The sequence below is a fragment of the Nuphar pumila genome, chromosome 8 (genome assembly GCF_984573655.1).
Source record: "Nuphar pumila chromosome 8, dmNupPumi1.hap1.1, whole genome shotgun sequence".
In the NCBI taxonomy this organism is placed as follows: domain Eukaryota; kingdom Viridiplantae; phylum Streptophyta; class Magnoliopsida; order Nymphaeales; family Nymphaeaceae; genus Nuphar; species Nuphar pumila.
Window position 1 is genome coordinate 52,066,679 of NC_143256.1, and position 8,054 is coordinate 52,074,732.

At 40.0% G+C, this 8,054-nt stretch overlaps 1 non-coding gene across 1 annotated transcript; it reads left to right on the top strand.

Moving 5' to 3' along the window:
- The first annotated feature begins 2,523 nt into the window (after positions 1-2,523).
- Positions 2,524-2,626, top strand: LOC149829933 (small nucleolar RNA R71). The gene has a single exon (XR_016433964.1). It is a non-coding gene; the product is annotated as a small nucleolar RNA R71 (small nucleolar RNA).
- Positions 2,627-8,054: the final 5,428 nt, after the last annotated feature.

Below are 8,054 nucleotides of genomic sequence, written 5' to 3' on the forward strand. Positions count from 1 at the left end.
CGCTCTAAGATCTGATCAATGAATGGCAATGGGAAATGATCTTTCCTAGTTGCCACATTCAACTTCCTATAATCGATGCAGACTCGCCATCCTGTAGTGGTCCTCATCGGAATTTTCTCACCCTTCTCATTCTCAACCACAGTGAGTCCTGACTTCTTTGGCACAACTTGAATCGGACTGACCCACTGACTATCAGAAATAGGGTAAATGATTCCGGCATCCAACCACTTCACCACCTCTTTCTTCACCACTTCCTTCATGTTGGGATTTAGCCTTCTCTGCATATCCCTAAATGGCTTGATTTCCTCATTACAATGGATCCTATGCATGCAGAATGAAGGATCAATCCCCTTTAGATCAGCAACTCCCCATCCAATCGCTGCCTTGTGCTCTCGAAGAATAGTCAGTAATTTCTGTTCCTGCTCCTCAGTGAGCAAGGACGAGATGATCACAGGCAGAGTCTCATCATCTCCGAGGTATGCATACTTGAGTGAATCCGGTAAGGGTTTCAACTCAAGTTTCGGAGGTGACTCGATCGACGATTTGGTGGGGGTCTCCGCAAGTGGTGGAAGAGGTTCCCTGACTGCTCCCCAAGGTGGTCTCTCCGACGACACTCTAGACACATCTACACTATCTACACCGCTATTCTTCTCTATATGGTACAAATCTAAAGAATCCTCAGTAATGTACAACTCGGGCTGCTCCTCCACTAACTCCTGTGCAATGTCTACATGAAAGCAGTCCATGTCTCCTGCTGGTCCCATCGCGGCATTGAAAATATTCAGCTTTACCTTCCTATTGCCGAATGAGAGATCCATGGCTCCGGTCCTACAGTTGATGCACGCATTGGCAGTCGCCAAGAATGGTCTGCCTAAAATAATCGGAGTCTGGTGCTGGCTGTCTACTCCTTCCATATCAAGGATAATGAAATCGACTGGAAAATAAAAGTCATCCACTTTAACTAGCACGTCCTCCAAGACACCTCTCGGTACCTTGACGGAACGATCTGCCAGTTGAAGTGTAATCGGAGTCGATCTCATCTCACCTAGCCCAAAAGAATCAAAGAAATATCCGGGCAGAATGTTCACGCTTGCTCCAAGATCGAGCAATGCGCGTTCTAACCGGATGTTCCCTATAGTACAAGCAATGATAGGGGCTCCAGGGTCCTTGAGCTTTGGTGGTGTCTGATGCTGAAGTACTGAACTCACCTGCTCAGTCAGATGGACCCTGTTAGGAACTCGCTCTCTGGATTTCCTCTTTTGCGTACATAGCTCCTTCAGGAATTTGGCATAAGCCGGCACCTGCTGAATAGCATCGAGCAAAGGTAGGTTGATTTGTACATGCTTGAAGATATCAAGCATGTCCTGGATCTTCGCACCTTGCTTCCCTCTATAACCAGGAGACTCTAATGCTTTGGGATAGGGTGGTGGGGGAATATACTCTGCTGGCTCCTCCTCTTTGCGAGAAGGCTCACTCCTATCCTTCTTCTTCTCTGAGGATAAAGATGATGAAGGTGATGATAGGGATGGGGATGATGATTGAGCCGACGTAGGTGAAACAATGGTCTCTGGCTCCTCTATCTTCTCTCTACTCTCAACGTGATACTCATGTCCACTCCTCAAGGCCATAACTGATTTAGCCTGCTGCTGTGTCTCAGTATGAAATAGGCCTCCAGTCATCTGGTCCTTACCCTTCGGGTTCATGACAGCCTGACTCGGCAATGTACCCTCGGGTCTCCTACTAATAGCCTCAGCTAACTGTCCCATTTGCGACTCTAACTTCGCAATGGACTGCGTATGCGAGCTCAAAATCTGGCTACACTTCTCGAAGGCGTTCTGATTAGAGGTTTTCACCTCTTGAAATGCCTGGAGAAGTCTCTCCTCAAAAGATGTCTGCGGGGCAGACTCCTGCTGAATCGGGGAAGGAACTGAAGAAGAAGAAGACTGAGAATAGTTCGGTCTTTGAAATGGCTGAGTAAAAGATGACTGCCGAACTGGCTGAGAGGAAGAAGGCAACTGTATAGAAGACTGTGGATTCTTCCAAGAAAAATTGGGATGGTTACGCCAACCCGGATTATATGTCGATGAAAATGGGTTATTTGGCGGTCTGACGTAACCCTGAGCTGCCTGAACTTGTTCTTGAACAAATTCAGGGTACTGAGCTGCCGAAGGGCACTCAGTGATCTCGTGTGTCGGACTGGCACAAAGAGTACACACCTGCTGTGTAGTGGATGGTCCTGAGAGAAGCTGGTCCAGCTTCTGAGCAATCATGTCTACTTTACACTGCAGTGCAGTAGATGGACCAATCTCAAGAACGTCAGCTTTCTTCTGAATGCTGGGTGTGGCTCTATCAGAATGAGAGCTCGAAGCATGGTGGAGTGAATTCTCGGCCAATGTATCAAATAGCCTCCATGCTTCGTCCTCGCTCTTCAGCATGAATGTCCCACCGCATGAAGAGTCGATCATCTGACGATTCTTGTCAGACAATCCATCATAGAAACTCTGCACCAGTTGCCATTTCGGCACCTGATGATGGGGGCATTTCCTGAGGAGATCCTTCATTCTCTCCCAGGTCTCATGAAAGCGCTCACCATCTAACTCTGAAAAGCTAGTGATGGCTCTACGATATTGGTTCGTGCGACCAATGGGAAAGTATTTCCGAAGAAACTCCTGTTGCAACTGATCCCAGGACTCTATTTCTACAGAATCTAAGGACTTTAGCCAATACTTGGCTTTGTCCTTCAATGAAAAAGGGAATAGAGTCAACCTCAATGCATCATCATCGAAATTCTGTATCTTAACAGTAGAACAGATTTCGAGGAATTCATCTAAGTGTCGGTAGGGATCCTCATGACTAAGGCCATAAAAGGATGGAAGCATTTGAATAATGCTGGCCTTAATCTCATAATGTGGCGCTCCTACATCGGGTCTCCGAATGCAGGATGCCTGAACATAGTCTGTGGGAATGAAGTATTCCCGCAGAGGGCGTGAAAGAACTGGGGGTGGAGGTGGAGGATCCATGTCAGCCATTGTTGCCGAACTTCGATGAGAATGTAAAATTCTCTCTGGGTTGTCAACAAATGGGTGTAATGGGGTTCCTAGACCTCGTCGACCCTGCATACACTGGTACTAAGACCAGATGTAAGCAAACGACCTAACTAAAAAATTAAACTAGCACAGATACTAAAATGTAAATAAGCAAATAACAGTAACTAAAAACAAACAAATATGCTATATAGCTATGTCAGAATTCTATACTAAATAATTAAATACAAAGTAAACTATTCTAAAATGCTAAAACAAATAAATACAGGAAATCACAAACTATGTTTTTCTAAAACCCACCTGTCTAATCGCTCCTTGCAGAATGATAATTAAGTGAATCCTAAAAAGAACAATATGTGAATCCTATATTTACTAACTATGTTAATCCTATGTTCACTTACTAATCCTACTAACTAAAAAGAAAACAACTAATTAACTAACTAAAACAAAATAATAATAAATTAAACTCTAAGAAATAAAGTAATTAATTCGCCGTTCCCCGGCAACGGCGCCAAAATTTGGTTGATATTTTGGAATACTCTTTTTAAAACAATTATTTTCAATAAAACTTTGGAAAATCGTCAACCAAAAATATAAAAACCGACTTTCCACAAAGTGGTAAGTACGGGTCGATCCTCAGGGAACAGGAATTAAACACAATATTTCTATAAAATTCAATTTATTAATGCCAAATGTCAACCTACAATTACAAAGTTAATACAACTGCAATTAAACACTAAAAGAAAAGTAAACAAGCAATCAGTCTTCTGCTCCACACCAAGGGTATTTCCGTCGTTTCGCCACTTAAAGAATCTTCTCACTTGGACAATAACCCTGGACACTAAATATGTTTTTCAACCTAAAGATGCAGAAAAATACAAAGTTAGTTTTCTATTCGAATAACGAAAACAATAACTAAGACTAGTTCTAATTTTACGAAAATTGTAAAGCAAATACTATTTATCAAGCAAAAATTAACTAAAATACTAAATTAATGCTAAAATTACTCAATTTAACTCTACTAATGCTGTATGATGATGATGCAACTCCTAAAATTCAGAAACTACTAAAAACAAATCTAAAAGGCCGAAATTAAGAAAATTACGAAACTGCCCCTAACTAGTGTAAAATAGCATTCTGACAGGTTATCGGAAAACCACTGTTTGACAGGGCAAACGAGGTCCGATTTTCCCGAAATTTGTTCTGTTCTGCAACTAACAGATTGAACAAAACGACAGTTTTTACAGAATTGAAAAACAGTATCGGGAACTCCAGATATAAGCGTTTCAAATCTGAGAAAAATCAGGATATCGCCAGTCCTGTAATTTAAAATCCAGAAAAAGCGGTTTTCGCAAAACGCTTAAAAATCAAACCAACTCAACTCCGAATGAGCTGAAATTTGGTCTGCAGTGAAATAACACGTCAATAAAGTGAATAGATGAAATTTTTTGGGAAAACACGGAGTTTATGCACAGAAAATAATGCTAGTGCGATAGGGCAAAAATCTGGTTTTTATTTCAATGCACTATTCACTATATGAATCTATTTTAAACACTATGAACGTAATCTAACTATAATGCAGACTTAAATACTTCTATATGACATAATATATGCTGATATTGACTATGATAAAACTAAATGAGATTTAAATGACAAATGATATGCATTTCATGACTTTGCCTTGAATGAGCTAATGATGTAAATGTCCCTAAAATACTAATGCAAGAAAGTAACTATATGCATAAGACATGCAATACACATAAACTAGATACGACTATGCTAACTAAACTATTAATAAGAAAAAGACATTAACAATCACACATTCAATCAACCAATGATAAAATCTAACTAAAATGATTACATAAATAACTAAACTAACTATTCTAAAGACAAGATGACTGAAATATAAAGGAGAAGAGACCACTAACGACCCATGGGGTGCAGCCCTTGGAATGTGACTATGGTTGACTCAACTAGGCTCTATCTTAACTTAGCTAGGTTCGGGTTTGGCTAAGGTTGACTCGTCCTTGGGTTGGACTAGGACTCGACTAGGGCTAGGTTTTGACTTGGTTAGGTTACTAAGACTAGGTTGGACTCAGTTGAGGGTTGACTTAGTCAACGAAGGTTGGTTTAGTCTAGATGGGTTCGGTTTTGAGTTTCCTTAGTCAACTAGGTTCGGTTGACTCCAATGGACTCGGTTTAGGTTTAGCTAAGGGGGGTGAACTTGGATAGGCTCGAGTTAGGTTTGACTTGACTCGAACTAGGGCTAGGTCTAGGTTTTGTTTTGACTTTGACTTAGTCAACTAGGCTCGAATGGGCTAAGGTAAGCTCGGTTGACTCACTAGGTTTAGACTAAGTTTTGACCCGAGTTAGGTCTTTGACTAGGTTTGACCAAGGTTGGGTCTTGGATTTAGGTTTAGCAAGACTAGGGTGAACTCGGTTTAGGTAGGCTTGAACTAAGTTTGACTCCACTAGGTTTGACTAAGGTTGGGCTTTGGTTTTAGACTTGACCTAAGTGCGGTTTAGGCTTTGACTTGGGCTAGGCTAGGTTTTGACTAGACTCAAAGGGGGTGTAGACGAGGGGTTGACTCGACCTAGGCTCAGTTTGACTAGGTTAGGTCTAGACTAAAGTAGTAACCAAAGTTCACGATTTTAATGGAGGAGGTTGGAAAAAGGAATGTAATAATTACCAATGTTCAAACTTTGAAATGCTTTGGATTCTCAAAAATCGCCCCATTTAAAGAGGGGGTTACACTCCTTAATTGCCTTTAATGCCTTTTTGGAAATCTGAAAAGGCCAATCTAGAAATCCACGATTTTTGCTTTTCAAGATGGAATTAAAATGCTTTTAATGCTCTATGGAAATCGTGTAACCTAGATTGGAATTTTGGTTTAATTGCAAAACACTTTCCAAAGTTAAGGAGTAACTCCTTCTTTAATGCACATTCAAAATTCAAATCTTCCTTAAATGCCTCACACGATTTTTGAAGAATATCCTTTTTCCAAAAGCTTTCCAATTTTCAATTACTTTAATTACCTCCCTTCTCAAAAATCGCCAACTTCAATGGATGCTACTTTCTAAACTAATAGACTTAATTATACCTAGGGAACAAAAGAACATAAATGGAAAATCGATTTCCTAGGAGTTAATGCTAACCTAATTCCAAAACTTACCTAAATACAACCCTAAAAACGGCTAAAACAATAAACCCTAATACATTGAATCTAGACACCTTCCTAACTCAACTAATGACCATTAAGACTTTCTAAAAATCGACCAAGAGCTCAAGGAGAGCTCTAATGGCTGCCGCCCACCTTGGGGAAGAAGAAGAACTACACGAAAATAAAAAAAAATATATAAAATTATAAAATAACGAAAAGCAATAAAACCAAGTAACTACTATTTTGATAAAACTAAGTTAGAAAATACTAAAAATGACTCCTAATTACACAAAGGCTAACAATAACATCACTATGCTGGACTTAAAATCATAAAAAAAATAAAGAAAACTTGATTTTTATAATTTTCAATAATACACTCAAACACCAAAACGAAAAATGATTAAAACCATTAAGTAAATCAATCCTAAAACAATTGAACGACTAACACCAATTTATGCTACTGTTAACACACTAAACACACAGCAAGCAACACAACTTACTACTCTAAACCCCATTTTAACAAAAATATAAAGATCGGCTAGAATATCCCTAGCCGATTTTTTTTTCTTTTTTCAAAAATAAAATCAAAACGAAACACACGCACAACCCACTACTTAGAATAAACTAAAATGAAATTTTCGAATGAGATTTTCAGCAACCCAATACAAGACACAAGCTGGACAAAACAAAAATAGCAAAACAGAAAAAATATTTTTGTAGAAATCAAGAATCAGCTAGAAAAAGTCTAGCCGATTTTTCTTCTTTTCAAGCAAAAACAACACCCAAACAAACCTAACGACTAAGATGAATCAAAATGAAATTTGTGTCTGAGATTTTCTAAAAAGAAAACACCTATAACACGCTGGAAAAAAAAACCCAAATCGACTAGAAAAGCCTCTTGCCGATTTGCACGTTTTAGATAAAAACGATGGAAAAACACAAATCGAATACACAACCAATGAAAGAAAACCTAATCTAACGTGCTGGTCTGTGCACGCATGCTATTCTAAGGTTGAAATAAAAAGAAAAACAAGAAACATACAGAAAATAACAAAACAAAAACCACACACACAAATCGGTTTTATCTAGAAGAGAAGGAAGAAGAAGACCTACCTTTTGGAAGATCCGACGACCGGGGGGGTGAAGAAGAGCGGACCGTGGCTGGATGTAGACGTCTTCTACAGTTCAAGGATGCTGTACTTCACCAAAAACGGCACCTATTGCAGCTGCTACATGTTGGAGATCCACCGATGATGGCATGTGAGCCGATTCGCGATCGGAGGGTGTAGAAAGCCGGATGGAGGTAGGGCCGGCTCACCTTGGTGGTGTGTTGCGCACTCCCGCCCAAGGTTAATGGTCTCCACCTCTGCTACACCTGCAAAAGTACAGAAAAATGGTGAAAAGACAGCAAGGAATAAGAAAGAAAAGAAAAGAAACCAAAGAAAGCTTGAAAATATGCTTGAAAATCAAGCATAGGTCGATCTTCAATGGCCAACACTTGGGGAAGATGGAGAGGAAGGAGCTGCTGCTGTAGAGTCACTGTAGGGGGCGTCCAAACACAGCCAAAGACCCCTAGGGTTCTTGAAAAAAAAACTATTTATAGTTTTGACATTTTTCAGAAAGAGTGTTAAAAAATAAAATATTGCTAGGTGCCACTTTCTGGGGGGTTTTTAGAAAAACTTTTTGAAATGGGTATGGATAGGTGTGTGGGTTGGGTTTTGGGCTTTCTAAGAGTTGATCCAAGGTCCAATTGACCTAATTGGGTCGGATATGGATCCGATCCACCTCGAAATCCGTGCCCAAACACTGAAATAGCCATAACTCTCTCATTTTAACTCCGATTTTTCTG